At 45.4% G+C, this 16,057-nt stretch overlaps 1 protein-coding gene across 1 annotated transcript in view; it reads left to right on the top strand.

The window, feature by feature from the left end:
* The window catches only part of LOC135902940 (uncharacterized), a 187,367-nt gene that overhangs the window by 73,093 nt on the left and 98,217 nt on the right, over positions 1 to 16,057 (top strand). The gene's annotated exons all lie outside the window — the stretch shown is intronic.

Raw genomic sequence — 16,057 nt, 5'->3', positions numbered from 1 at the left:
TGTTTGTTTGTTTGTTCGATCGATACGTTAACGCGTCGGCTGATTGCGCCACGCTTGTACTGCATATTCGCTTCACTGCATTAACTCTGCATATCCTAAATGTGTCTCATTGGCTCCTGCACAAGATCTCCACAATACTCCAAATGGGCCTTCTTTGAAAACCGACGCAATTTCACGCAAACCTTCCGCATGCTATGTAATGCAGTGACATTTGTAAAAAGGAACTCGTAAAATGGGTCGATAATAGCAGAATATTTATTAAAACTATTTCTCGATAGCACTAATCCAGGCGCACACCACCACCCAATACGAAAGACCCGCATAGAGCCCCACGAGGCGACACATCCTACGGAAACTAAACATTCGCTACGAAGTACGACATGGCACTAAGCTCAGCATTCCATTAGAGACGAGAAGGAACTTTAAAATTCCTCCACAGCCAAATAACATGCAGCCGGAGCACCACAAGGAGCGACAAGAGGCAAGAGCGCGCCACATTGAGCGTAAATGCCATGATGTAGAGGGCGTGTCCTACTTTGTTCTGTTCATGTTTATTGCGTGGCTTCTAAACTTTCCATTTTCATAGAATAAGAGGCACAAATATACTGATCGTGTGTAGCAAAACACGATCAGCACGTGGGGATTGTTCAAAATTTAAAATTTGAAGCTATGTAAATATACATTAATTTGGTATTTCCTGGTTTTGAGCTCTAAGCGCTGACTTTGAGATCACCACTGTCACGTCGGCTATCTTTTCCTTGGTACCTAAATTTTTAAAAAAATTATGGATATCGACGAAGATGGTACGCCTTAAAACCAAAACAGCAAGTTCTTCGAAAACATGTGACACCCCGTCTGTCGAAGACAATCCTTCAACTTCTAGCTAACCTCATCTCATACGTGACAGTCCTTTGTCCTTTTTATTTCTTACAATCTCAAGGAAACAAGAAGTTACGTAACTTATATCTGGTTCTTGAGAAACAGAGACTTTAACCAGCAACAGGCCTTTTCAACACACTTCATATCTTGCAATTTGAATGTTCAGCATCTTATAAATTTCTGTTAGAGATTATTTATAAGCACACACGTTCTTCGCGGGCGTTAAGATGTGCCTACAAAAACACACGACTCGTGGTAAGGACATTTTCTGAAGTATCAAAACACTAAATTCGTTTTATAGAGATTCTGTCGTGCTTTACGTAATCAAACTGCACCATCGTAGCAGACAGCAGGACATAAGTATGGGCTTTGAAAAGCTGAATAATAGAGGTACTAAATATTACGATGAACAACGTAAAGTTCTTTCATGTGGCAGCAACTTCATTTCATGCGTCAGCCGTCTTCTGAGTCAGCTTTTCTTAATGCCGCCCTTAATTCAGCCTTTCGTAGGCAGCAGCGTCAGGTGAAGCGTTCACTGTAGTTTTCTAAACTCATTTTCACTTGCCAATTGAAACAGCTTTAAAGTTGCACGGCAGCTCACTTTAGCGCTAACTATAACAAAGCGTCTATAGTTGAAAAAGGCAGAAAGATAAATTAACAAAAAGGCAACTAGTACCTTGATTTCAAATGCCCCAACTGCCGTTCCCCCACCGTCCCTATTACGTTTCCGTTTGGAAGTGCTCGTAATTCATCCATAAACTGCGGACACGCACTTTTCATCCGAAATCACGGGTGCATCGTTGTGTTAAAATTGCGTAATATGCAGCGCAAACGCTGATTGATTCAATATAAAGTACGCATGACTATGCTACAGCATGCTAACTGTTGAGAAAAAAACAATGGGTGAAGTTTTTGAAAATACTGAGTTGGAGTTTCCTGCACTGCGCATTTTCCTGAATATGACCCTCGTTATGCGCTCGCGTGCGTTGTATATCTGTGTTCACGTGTCCAGCGACTCATTTGTTGGATTTAGGTGAATTCGCAAGCCGGGCGGAGCAGAAGGAAAGCAGGATGACTGCAGTGCAAATGAGTTCACCAGCAGAGAAATGCTGCGAAGTAAATGAGCACTGTTTCAGCTAGCTGGAAGGCTGTTGTAGTGTTAAAACATGAACCATAATATCAGGAATGCAAAGTAAGCAATACCCATTTTCTTTTCCTCATTCTCAAATACATTAGCTGGAACCTACCTTCAGGAGGATGTACGTCTGTTTGCAACGTCTCCCCCGCTGTCTTCTTCACTCTGCATGTTATCCTCTTTTTTTTCCCTATTTATTTGTTATTTATTGCTTTCATGCATACACGATTGTAAGCGTAGTTGTTCTCGTGGTATATGTAGCGACGTTCTTTACCAGAGGCACACTATAATATCTCAATAAAATTAGAACTAAGATGTACCTTCAGAAGAAACGCTCGTCTGTAATTTAAAAAGACATTGTACACGTGCATACATTCTATAATTTTTGCCTGTTTCAAACACTAAAACAATGATGTCAGTTGCAAGCAGGAATACAGTGAGTTCAATGCAATATCGACGCTGATCATATATTTATTTTTCAGGCATGTTATAGGCTCGTTCTTCAAATAGCCTAAGATTTAAAGTTTTAATTTCTCAGCATTGACTCCAGGTGATACTGACAGCGCTGTGTAATTCTGTATACCAACCACACCGAAACAAAAAGCTGAAATAAGCTTTCCTTGATCAAAAAATTTGACGATACCCATCTCAAGTTGACTGCCGACGTTAAAGTGTTTTTTATTGACGCTTTGTAGTTCTCGTTACCGATGTATTCAAGAATCTTCTATTTTGTGCTGTGGAACCTGTATTACTGATCTGAATTCTGAACCCATTATTTTTCTTTTATATTACGTGCTAATCGATGTTTAATGTTATGTACTAAGTTCTGTTTAGTTTTTTGGTTCGTTGGGGTAAACAATGCTAGAATTTTCTTATTATTAATATTTTTGATGCGCCCGCACTGCAACTGTGTCCCGCTTAGTTGTAGCCGGCGCCTTAAATTGTGCGCCAACATCTCCTTATATCATATCAATTTTAAAAAAAAAAACGCGCTTTTTCAGTGTGGCCCGTTCGGAGGAGGTGAGAATTAAGCCTGTTAAAAGCTTTTTCTTTGCCCCCTCTCCCTAAACACCCTGTGACGTTAGAAAAAAAATCTTGATCTGGATAACTAAATTCACTCATTCCACAAATGTGTCGGCACATTTTTTTTTTAATTTTCATGCTGCCTTACTGACGTACTGACGTAAGATAGCTTCATGAATTTAACAAAAGACGATGCATATGGATCAAGCCACGCCAACAGGACTTTTAAACACAGGGCAATCCAGCTGCGACGATCGAGGCCGCATGACGCTGCAGCCCATCCGAGACTTTGCACACGAAGCAGAAATCAATCATCGTTTGTGATCAATCTTATTTACCTTCCATTTATCCAGCTCCCCATATAGGCCTGTCTACGCTATTACATAAAAAATAATTTTGTGCGGTTCGTAAGCACTGACGTGTGTCAGTACTTAATGAAAGCTCCTTCTGCTACATAAAACAGGCTTATAGGGGAATCTCATGTGTTACACGATGAAAACCACGAGCGTGTACTCGATTACTCTACTTCATTAGGTTAGCACTCTTTGTCTTGATCTACTTGTTGGCGTCGCTACTAAACATGTCTGCTGACATATTTCGTAGCGTAGACATACCAAATATTCTGCAGTGAAACACAAGCGCTAACCTTTAATTTTTATTGTATGCCCGCTGTAATGATTCAGCGGCTGATTGTGATTTTGCATGTGCAACTCCCAGTCACAGCGGCCTCGTTAGAATAGAGAATGTATGCCAGAGCGCTCGTCTACCTTGCTTTTGATGCACGGCAAACCCGCAACTAGTTGACATCATTCCCTAATATCTCGTTGCGGCGTTAGTAATTGCGTACTCTGCAGGTTTGGGACTTTAAGCCCAATATTTTTGTACGACTTGACCAAAACATCAGATTTTTTTTTCCGGTAAACTGATGCAACATCAGGATTTCTTGAAACGCCAAAAAAGAATTATTCTGAACATATGTTCCCTTTAACCGCAAGGGATTGAGTGCCCTGGGCAGTCATTTTGCAGCCGGTCTCTAAATGGTGTTGATCCGAATGCAAATTGGGAAGGATGAATCAAGCCACTCTTACAAATGCAGATGGAGCTGGAAACGTGATAACGAAGCCTCGTTGCTTTTCATTTATTCGCGTATTTGAATTTATGCTGATAGTTCATTGGACAGCTTTACTCATGGCACTAAAGAACCACTGTACGTTAGAGAATGCCGATAAAGTGCACTACTGCAGGTACAATTCCTGCAGCGTCAGAGAGTCGGTAGCCCGTGGCAAATCTTGAAGCCTAAGCTAAGATTGTGTAATGACTGATAAGCGACAACATATGCAACACTGTGTTGCTTCCGACACGCTGCTTCCTTCTTGAAGGTACGTCAGCTTGCCCAAATCGCTAAACCACTCGGGAGCTTCGGGCCAATGCCTCAGAGAAGCCGCGTTTTTGCTACATGAGATATGTGCCAGCATTTCTTATTTAATTATGCTATCGAACTTCGGCGGGTATGGAGCCAGCAACGTTTTCAACATTTCCGACGCTGATTCATTCATCTTCTTTAGACTACGAAGACTCTCTTTGCCGATGCGCGGTTAACAAGGCCAGGCAAGCACTTTCAGAATCCATGACACCGCGGCGATTTGTATTTGCTCTTTCACATTTCTTTGTCATAACAAGCTTCCACTCACAGTAAGAATGACAGTTTTAGTTTTACTACTTCATACCTGCAGTCCTCTACTACAACTTGTATAAATATTTTTCTATAACATCTTCAAGATGCAATATGCGTAAGTAAAAAAAAAAGAAATAAGGAAATGATGCGCAGCGGTGGATAAGTAATTCAACAAAACATAAGATCTAATACAAACGGCGATGTCGAGAATAGAATAGTGAGAAAAATTCTATCTTCATTGTTTTGCCATAGTGCTATCAAAGTAGAAGTCGAGCAGCCACCCCAATGTGATTGATTATGGCGGCCTCCTTCACTTTCCTAGTTGCCTGAATATGGTGCTATAGCGTAAACTGCAGAGCCTCTACACGCAGCAGCCAGACTCACGGATGCCAACCCTTATGCATAAGACGTACTGGTAAGCTAGTTGGTTTGTCATGATGGAATATGGAAGCGCACTTCGAAACAAGGCCGTCACACAGAATAAAAAATAACGAACGCTGTTCTTGTTCTTGAGCGTTACGTCATTGTTTCGTTGTGTTCTGCCATATTCCATCATGACCCTCATACGTTCTTTCACCAGTTAGTGCATTTATTATTCCTGCTCGTGGAACCTATCGTTGATTACCACCAAAAGCTCAGCGCAGCAGTGCCAGGCCTCTGTACAAAATTAGGCTGTAAGTCACATTCACAAGTCATTACGCTCAGTTAATGCGGCGCCCTGCGCCTACAGATTGCGAGCAGTGCATGAATGCCTGCGAAGCTCGACTTTGGCTAATAGCGCTGCCCTTCAATACTGTAGGCAATCTTTACCAACAGATTTTGTGTTGGGGCCTTAGCGTTATTGTAAATCTAGTTTTCGGGTCACCCAGACTTACCTGACTTGGCTCTGTGCTTTTTCGCCTCATTAAACTTTCTGCTCCTTCATTTTGGCAACAAGACACTGTCCTGTTTTTCTCGGATATTTTCATCCGCGCAAGAAGCGTATCGCGCAAAGCATATTTTGTTAAGCTCTAAACGGCTTTAAAACGGCTCTAAAATGCCTGCGATGTGCACCACAAGTTCCACTTAGGCGGATACGAGCGCTGCGCAGCGTTGCAGGACAGTGTCGTCCTATATGGTAAAATCCACTAAGCAGATTTTACATAATGTTTGCGTGACAAAGACACTCAATAACTGCGCAAAAGGAGAGGAGAAAATACTGCGCAAGATTTTGTACTTGCTTGAAGAAGTCGTTGGTATCGTTTTAGATGCAACTCAGGGCACAGCGAGCGGACTGCCCTTGACGATGTCGTAAGCATGCCTGTCGACACGGGTTCACGTTAACAAAAACCAACTCTGGCTTCTTTTCAGATCCGCCTCAATTTAGGCATGAGGCAAAGAGAGAGAGAAGAAACTTTATTAATGAATGGCCGGCAATTTCGTTGTGGTGGCCTCAGGTGGCGGCTCCAAGTCCTTGGACTCGGGCGGCATCCTTGGCTTGCCGGACGGCCCAGAGTTGGTCTGCCAACTCTGAACTTTTGAGAGCCGCCTCCCAGCGGCGGCGGCGCCGATGGAGAAGGTCTCCGGCGGGACCTATTTTATTAATACTGTGATACTTGCATTTACTTGTATTCACATTTTTGTTCCGCAATCTTTAAACACGGGCGTCGATGACGTACACACAACTTCAAAGGGCCCTGAACCACTGTTTATGGAATTCTAGAAAGGTATTTGACCATTTCAAAAATACTTTGCAGCAAAAAGCACTTCAATGAGTTCAAACAGAAGTGGCGGAGTTATTGACAATCATACATACCGTTAGCTGTGCTTCCGCCCCTTCTTCATTGACTCGCAATGCGAAAACTACAACGGAGTAAACGCTCTGCCAACTGAGTCACCGTGGTGCGCAGTTAAAATTGCATTTTGGATGTTCACGTAGATGCCACTATTTCCGATGTTGGCACCTACGTCGCGCCAAAAGCTCTTATCCTCAACGAGCCGCAGTGCACTCAGCCAGCGGACTTGTAGCGGCACCCCGCGGCGGCCGCGGTATCTACGCTGCGTAGCAGACCGCCTCTGTACATACAACTGCAGTGCGTATGCGAGGTGCTTGCTTTGCGCACAAGGCTTGGGTGCCCGCTCGCGCTCATATGCTCCAGTCTGGCCGTGCAACATCATGCTGCATGCTGACTGGCTTTGTTCCTGCATCATATTGACCGACGGATAGTAGCCACATCCAACTTGCGCACTTTGAAGCGCTATCAGTATACTCAATACGGGGCGAAGTCCGTCAAGGCGCCTAACCAGAAGCGGCCAGGAGTGATCGCGCACCCGGAAGCACGCGTGTGGTGTGACTTTAAGTTTCGCGGGGTTCTAAGCTAGTTGTTTGTTCAAAAGTAGTCGAAATTAGCGAGACCCGAAGCCTACGAAATCGATAAGCAAGTTGGCCACAGTTTATAGCCTATGCGGGTGGCCGCGGCCGAGAGTGAGTAGACCATAGTCGGCATCTTTAGGAAGTGCGTAATTATTGTCGAAAATCGAAGGCATACTTTCGCATACTCAGCCCGTTTATTAAACTGTGTCAACAAATATATTGAGTAACAGTAGGAAGATGCGCACTGGTGCAAGCACTTTTCTTGACTGACGTCAGTTATTGGTGAGTAGCAGCCGCGTATGGGAATCTGCTGTGCTACGAAGTAAATCGTCCAGAAAAGAGTAAGCAGCAGGTTTCTGCTGAAAAGAGAGCAATTGAGAAAAAGAAATCACCCAGAAACTCCTTTGGACGTTGTCTAAGCATGCGTATGCATTGTCCCACTTGCTCATCTCCGCGCAGCCCAGTGTTATTATTGGTGTTATGAAACTTGATCCTAACAGCCCAAACGACAGCGCTGCGGCGACAGTAACTGGTACGGACGGTGGCGCAAAGTGCATTGATAACGCAAGCAAATTATCGCAGGTGGAGGAGCCAGATGGGGGGCGTTGATGAGGTTTCAATCGTTACAAGCTGTTATCGCTCTTTAGTGCCTTATCCACGTCGAACCATTATCCACGTCGAACCACGTCGAACCATCCACGTCCACGTCGAACCACTACGTCGAACCATTATGAACCACATCGAATCATTATGAACCATGATCAAAGGTACTCCGGCGACAGCTGCGTATGACACGGCGGCGCGGACCGTATTTGAAACATCTGCGAAAGGTGCAGGGTGCGGCGTTTGCTGAGAGCTTCGGAAGCGCCATCTCTCGCCGCTTTGTCCGCGCTGAAGCGACAGGCAGTACGAAGGTAAAGTAGGTCGCTGTTGCGAACTCCACTTTGAAAGCGATCGTCTTACGAGATCAAAGGATGGCTGGACGGATGGTTTATTTTTCTTGTTGTGCATGCATAGAAAGGCTTGCGCATTCAAAACATGATTTCCTACTCCGCTTGCAAGCTGCATACACCGCAGATGACTGTACAATTTGGCTGAGATGCTCATAGCAGCGTGTGTTATCCGCGGACTGTGTTTTTTTCGCCAAACCCAAGGTATAGTACACAGCACCCCTTTTAATATTAAAGTGAAGACTGTAATCTAACGAAGAAATTACATACGTGCACTTTTTTTCATATCTGTCCCTAAAATTAGAAAGAAAGAAAAAGCTACAAGCAGCAAGGGTTTTGAAAAGTGAATGAAAAATAGAGGGGGGATTGACATTCTGATGACACAGTCTGAAATGAAATAAAATAAAAGACTCCAACTTATCTCCACACACCTCCAAATGAAAACAAGTGATAGTCTCGCCACAAAGGCGAGACAGCAGACGAATTCGCGAGCTTATTTGCATAATCCATACTCGTCATCTCCAAAGCCAAACAGTTTTTTTTTCTTTTCACTCATTGCCATTCTTCTCGTTCGCGTTGAGTTCGTACTGTCTGGCGAGCTCCTTTTTCTTTTGTAGTAGCTATATGAACGTGGCCTTTCTTGTACATTGAGCGTTGACAAATTTCGTTCTTCTCTTTCTTTACCTCTCTCTCTCTCTCTCTCTCTCTCTCTCTCTCTTTCTCCTTATTTTTTTTTTGGCTTTGTGGTACTCATTTTATTTGTGCTCAGCTTTCATTCCTAGTTCTATTCTCATTTTACTATTCATGACTGCTGGAGTGCAGATGTTGATTGACATTGACTAAAGCTAGCTAAATTTCTGCATACTTAACAATTGACAAAATTGTGCGCATTATTCAAAAGCTGGATGTTTAGAATAATATAGTTAATACCAGCGCATAAAACAAATCTTTTCCTGGCACTTCTTTTTTAAACCGAGTTCTGTACGCGATTGACGTCGGAAGCAAAGAAAAAAAAACTCAGACCTGGAAATTCCGCCACGGCATAAAAAAACCTTGCGCGCTCTTTCTCTTTTATGCGACGCATATTACGAGAGCTCAACCCAGCTCCTCAGGCACGGCGGTGTCGCCTTCAATGACCTTTGACCCCATGCCATACCACGTGACACCGTGACGTCACGACAGAGGAGAAACGGGGCTCCAACTCGCGCCGTCGCTCGCGGTGTCGCGGCGGTATATAAGCAGCTGCGCTTGTTTCTAGGTGGCTTTGGCTCAACTCTTGCAAGATGGGCTGGGTGGGAATCGAACCAGGGTCTCCGGAGTGTGAGACGGAGACGCTACCACTGAGCCTCGAGTACGACGCTTGAAAGCGGTACAAAAGCGCCTCTAGTGAATGCGGTGTTGCCTTAGAAACGAGCTGTTTCTAACGCTCAGGCGTGCGTCGCTTGCTCAGGCGCACATTTCGTTGCCGCGCCGAACGCTGCGTTGCTCGACGCTCACCGCGTCCAATGCGGGGGGCGTAGTCGCTGCGCCGTAGCCCATTGTCTCACACCCCTTGGCGGGTCGACGGGAACGCTGTCGCGTTCCACTCTTGAAGGCGAAGCAGAGTAACGCATGAGTTGTTTCTTCGTCTAGCCGAACCAAATATAGCCAAGCAACAGCAGTTCAACAGGCTAAACAGTGGTTCAACAACTAAAATAAAGGCTAGTATGCTTCGCATCCTGGGCTTAACCTTAGCTAAGCCACAGCCATTTTTTTTTCTCCCAAGAGAGGGTTGGACTTGTTCTTTGTTGCGTAATAAAAAAAATGGTAGTTTCGCCTGAAAGGCGAATTATTGACAGCTATAGCAACGTTGAACTTGCGTTTAAACTTCTCGGACGGTGTCCTGACAACGTGGGTGCAAAATGTTGGGGCGATGGTGTAACTGTTGGAGGGAATAATGAAGAGCACGTTTACTGCAATCAGATCTTACAATCAGGCATCTGCAATCAGGCATCTGCAATCAGGCATCTTACAAAGCAGGCGTGATAAGGCTTCGCTCCTTCTTTCTTGCTGTAAAACCTACGTCATGTCGCTAGAGACTCAACGCACTCTGCGCGACCGACGCATATGCCGCCGATAGCTAGAAACCACGATCCTAGCAACGCTAACGGCGACGGCTCAAGCGCATCTCGAGCTCAAACGTCCGTATAATTTGTATCGCAATTTTATTAATCAACAGCGCCTACGCGAAGAGGTACACAAGGAAAGATAGCATGTAACAAAGCCAAACGCGCTACTACAAACTACAGTTTATTTTAAGGCAGATGTCGTGTTTACTGTAACAAAGATTTATACTTTCAGTAATAAAAAGAAAGGGCAGGATAAAAATGCGTAATAAACCACAAAATCAAGAACCTAGTCAATGAAATGCAGTAAAGCCTTTCAAACATGTGTGAACAAAAACTGGCATATTTAAAGGTGCTCTGCAAGTACGGCCAGCGCACACACCATCCAGGCAACGCAACTTTTTATCGGTTAAGATCATCTCAGCAGCCTGTAAGCATGCTTAATTATTGGAATAGCAATTATATGCACCCTCCAGGCTAAATGCCGCCGTCGCAGTGATCTTCCGCATATGGTGTAAGCGCGATAGCATTGCGACATCGCGCCGTATGCTGTAGTTGCGAGCGAAAGCTTAGGAGGGTGAGCCAAGGATGATGGTGCTTGATGCGGCGGCACCTTCGCGCGCGCGCGAGGACGGAAAGCATGGAGGGTGCTCACCCTCCTGTCACGCGGTAGCATGTTTGTGCGCAGTGCCTCTTCTACACCAGAAGCGGTGGAAGAGCGCGGCTGCGCGCACCCTATCTTGTTGATATTCAAGATCAAAAATAACGTACAGCGCGAAGGACAAGGACAGCGATAGACGACATACACAGCGCTGCGCATACACACAGCGCATACACTTTCTGTCCACATCGCTGTCCTTGTCCTTCGCGCTGTACGTTATTTTTGATCATGAATTACCAACTAGCCCAAGCAACCACCCTAGTTGTAGATATTCCGCGGTGGGTTCGAATGCTATTGGTGGCTCGAGATTGTTGATGGCTTCGCATGCGCTATGATCTCGCGTGCCTAGTTCGTATTGAAGCGAGAGGCAGCACGAAGGGATATTCACTCGCCGCTACTGCCGCTCTTCACGCCAGCATTCCGATACCTAGTGCCCACGGTCACCGAGCGAGATGCCTTGATGCACGCAGGACAACGTGCTTGTAAATCTTCATTGTGACAGCAGTTAAATGTACACTCTAGGCGCATTTTTGCCGCTGCCGTCGCCGTGATGCTTAGAATGAATTCCAAGGGCGATAACACCATCGCCGTGGGCCATATGCTGTACGTGCGAGTGAACGCGTACGAGGGGGAGCCAATGATCATGGCTCAATCTTGTGTGCGCGAGGGAGGAAAGCGCGCCGTCTTCCGTCGCGTGCCGTCTTCAGTCACTCGTAAGGAACCGGGGGAGGGGGAGGTAGGAGGGGCGTGGTACATCGGGCAGCAACTGTGCATAGCAGGGCCGCACGTGGTCGTGCCGGCTTTATTTTGAAGGCAATCTACTTTGGCGAAAGTCTAATTGGGCCGATAGCTTGTAGCTTTGCGTGTGATGTGTTCTCGCCGTTCAGTTCGCACTGAAGTGACAGACAGCACGAAGGTCGCTGCTGCCGCGCTTGCTCACGTCAGCATTTTAGCAGCGAATGTCCGCGCTGTCTACAACTTTACAAGCGAGTCTTTACAAGTTTATACGGCCAATAAAACTACTATCCTTACTTATTATGACTGTCTGCTAAATTGCTATCGCAATTCATGTTTCGCCTTTCGGGCAAACCTGCGAGTTTTTTATGAAGCATGTTTTACGCAGTTTATGCAGCTGATAAAATTACAGCAGTTTATGCAGCTGTCAATACTTTGCCTTTCGGGCGAAACTGCGACTTTTTTAAGAGCGTTGAGTACGTTAGGTTTAACACTTCATAACATCATCACAGGCTATTGTATGACGCGAGTCTGAGGACAACCTCCGGTTAGTTGCAGACCAACGCCAGGCCGTTTGTCTTCTTCCTTTGTACCGCCCTTTTGAGCTCTTTTGACAACGATGTGTACCAGCCAGCGTCAACACTCTTGTGCTAGTATCTCCTGATCTCTAACAGGTCTTCTGAAGTTACTGGTTTTTTGCGTGTAAGCCATTACATTTCCCATGTTGTTTAATGGGAAGCGCAGTGTCTTTATTCTGTAAGATTTGCCAAGAGCTTTTAATACGAAAGCTTTAAGGAGCCCATGTGAGAGAAAATCTGGCGTCGACCATAAATAATCATTTCGGACCATACAGACCCAACCACGGATACCCAACCACGCAAGCCCTCCATGTAGCGCAAAGAAGTACTGAAATAATTAAATTTGTCAAAGTAAAATGCGTAAGAAAAATTGTAAAGTATGACATGCACACAACCTACAGAGTCGAATTCAATTTTAGTATACCAGAAAACATAATTCTTTTACGCTGAAACTTAAACACAAATCCCTTTTAACGCAATAGCGTTTACCAGCTTCCGTTTGAAGTCTGTCTTAGTAGGAGTGGCACAGTCCACTCGGTTCCTCGCACACGATGAAAAAAGCAAATTTCGAGGACGCTTAAGCTTCGCCTTTAAAAGTGCAACACGACTGCACTCAAAGATGCCCGTGTTTTTCTCACGCTTCCCGGCAACTGCAGCTTATATAACCGTAATGCTCATCGGGTAACGCTGGCGACGAACGCTATGCACGAAGGTGAGCTTTGTGGTTCTTTTCTTGATGTTGCGCAAGCAACCGAGGGGGCCGCGTCGCTCCTACTAAGACAGATCTCAAACAGCAGCTGGAAAACGCTATCGCGTTAAAATGGGTTTGTGGTTGAGTTCTCGCGTAGCAGAATTATGTTTTCTCATATATTCAAATTACAATCCTACGCTACCATGTCAGTAGATTGTGTGTAAGTCGTACATTACAATTTTTCTGACGGATTTTACTTCTAGAAATTCAATTAGATCAGTAACTTCATTTCACTACACGGAGGGCCTGCGTGGTTCCGAATGATTATTCCCGGAGCAACGTTCGATTGGAAAGCACGGGAGCTGCGTCGCCTCGTCTAGTGCTTTTCGTTGCTGGATACACATTGACTTTTTCATGGCTCTTCATTTGTCTGGACGAGCGACGCGGTACGTTGTCAAGCAGGTTTGACCATGCCTATGTGCCATGCAATTTAGCACAGTATGTCTCGCAATCTGATGTGATAACTTTGCCTTCATCTCATGTCTATGTTTCCGATCACAGACCAGTTATGCTTGAAGTTTGCTTCCTTTCTTCTTCATCAGGAAAACCTTGGCGCCTCGACATCCGCGTTCCACCCGACGCGTACTCGCACTCTTGTTTGTCAAGAGTCTTGCGCGCTCTCTTTCTAGATCTGACTCAGAGATATGGGACGCGCTCAAGGTGCAGTGGCGTCTGTATTGTTCAGTTGAAGGTCGTGCACTTAGACGACGCACGTCAGAACTGGCGGATACAGCCATGGAGCTCCGTATTGCCCTCCGGGTCAGTCTATTGACTCCGTTTATGCGGTCATAGCAGCTTGAACTACGGCGCCATTTACAACGTCACATCACAGCGTCGTCTTTGTCAGCTGCTGTTTGGCGATGCAGACGTAATCCGCGTGCACACCCTGACATTCTGCGCTTTGCAGAAAAACTCACTTTTTAGACAGTGCACCCTCGAAAAATCAGAACTGCTTATACTCAAGGCAAGTACCCAAGAAAGACCACCAGCCCACGCTGCCACCAACCTCAAACTCAATTAAATCGATATCCCTCAAGTTTGCTCCCTTCGCGTCCTTGGTCTCAAAATACATAAAAACGCCAGATTCACTTCCAAAGCATCAGAACACCCAAACACAAATCACTCATCTCTATTAGGCACATAACCACCCTAAAGAAAATGACTTAAATATCAAGGAACTATTCAAATATTCTAAGCCCTCCCTACACGTCGGATGATATATGGCTCCCTGTATTTATTTCTCAAGAAAGCTGAAATTTAATAATTCTACGTCATCATCAGAACAGCAATCGAGAGTGCAGTAGGAGTTCCCAGTATGACCTCAACCACGACGGTTCTCAAACTTGTCCTCTGTAACACCTGGGAAGAAATGAATGAAGCGCACAGGGCCAGCCAGCTCGAATGCCTTAAGCAGACTCAAACAGGCAGAGCAGTACTTCGGAAACTCGCATGAAGCGAAAACTTCGTAGTAGAATCAGACAGAAAAGCCCTATTACCACCACTTTTCCGAGGCCCTATACCAGTCGATCCAATACCTCGCAACTTGCATGCAACACACCACGAAGAAGGGAGACAAGCAAGTGTTCGAGCGATAAGCAAGAAACACTGAAAGAACTGTGGCACGTGATATACAGATGCGCCAAAGTACCCAGATAGAATTGCATACGCAATTAGCGTGGCTAACAACCAACGGAACGATCTACGCTGCCACCATACCGGCCAGATATCTAGAAACGGCGGAGGAAGTGGCCATCGTCCTCAACATCGCCACGTGCAAGGACATATCAATCATCTTGAGCGACTCACAAATCGCGTGTAGAACCCTACAAAAGGCTGAATCTCCGTGGAGTAGTCAAGATTCTAAAAGAAATAACAAGACACTAACAAGTCCCCGAAACCTACGTCATATAGACACCGGACCAGGAACACCTGGCAGGAAATGAAGCAGTGCATGCCCGAGAGCATACCAGCCGGGATTTCCTGTCGCATGGGCTCCGGAAAGCGGTAAGGTGGAGGACATTCCCATCAACTGTGTCCTAATATTGCAATATTATCGATTGTAAAGAAGACAATATCCACTGCTACATCCAAAATTAAGAATGGAACAAGCCACCGCCCTCCACAGATTACAAACGAATACATACGAGTATATCCACGGAATTATCATGCACGTAATGCACCCCACCGAATTCCAATACCTATGCCGACTTTTTTTGACATACCAGACACCCTCCAACATATGCTGCCATTCTGCCCGCATCACGAGAAACATAATCAAGATGAAGCTTCAGAACCACTACAAGCCATCGAAGAAACGTGGGAGGCAATGTTAACGGCACAGAGGCTGGAGAATCAGCGAAATCTGGGGTACCGGGCCCAGGTCGCGGCATTGCCCAGCGGCTTTCTGGACTGAGAGGGCCACCCACTTATGGCGAAGAATGAATACTTTCTCGCTGTTTCACATAATAAGTGTTTATGGCTGCTGCTCCTCAATTATTCAATCGCATTTGCATTATGCACTGGAGCGTGCTGAAAAGTAGTGAAATAAGAGGCTTCTGTGGACCCTCTCGTTTTCAGATTTTATTTATCACTTTTTTTTCGCTCCACTTGTCTTGCTCACTCAACCGAGTTCTCGTCTCTTGGACCAACTGAGTGAAAGGAAAATCTACAGAGATGTAGTGAGCAAGATTGTAGGATGAAAAGGTATACTCCATTCTATCTAGGTCACATCCCGAACTGTATGCTTGGTCTTCTCACACTTGAGGCAGAGCTGTCGAGAAAGTATGTGGCTCTCGACAAAATTGAATTTTGGAAACTTTCGCCCGCGGCTTGCACTGAATCTGTTTGAATGGCCATGGTCGAGAAAACTGGCGGCTCCTTACTGCATTCAGACCTTCGCACCTGGCGAAAGTTGAATGCGTGCCCCGAATAGCAGAATAACACGGGATAAAGCATCGCGAACATCTGCTGCACGCGTGTCACCTGGAAACTCAGCCACAAATATATAGTCCTTGGAGGCAGAAAGGTTTTTTTTTTATCAGCGGTAACCGCAAGTAGGGAGAATGAAAGAAGTTTTCGGGTGACACGCAGCATCATTATTTCGAGTGTAATTTCCCATTTCTTAACGAGTGCGCTGAGGTGTAGCGAGTTCCTATTTACGCCATGCCCGCTCGCTCATCCAATTTCTTCGCTGAATAGTTGTGTACTTCAAC

The sequence above is a fragment of the Dermacentor albipictus genome, chromosome 3 (assembly GCF_038994185.2).
Source record: "Dermacentor albipictus isolate Rhodes 1998 colony chromosome 3, USDA_Dalb.pri_finalv2, whole genome shotgun sequence".
Classification (NCBI taxonomy): Eukaryota; Metazoa; Arthropoda; class Arachnida; order Ixodida; family Ixodidae; genus Dermacentor; species Dermacentor albipictus.
The sequence above is the reverse complement of the archived record's forward strand: the minus strand, read 5'-3'. Positions and strand labels throughout refer to the sequence as shown.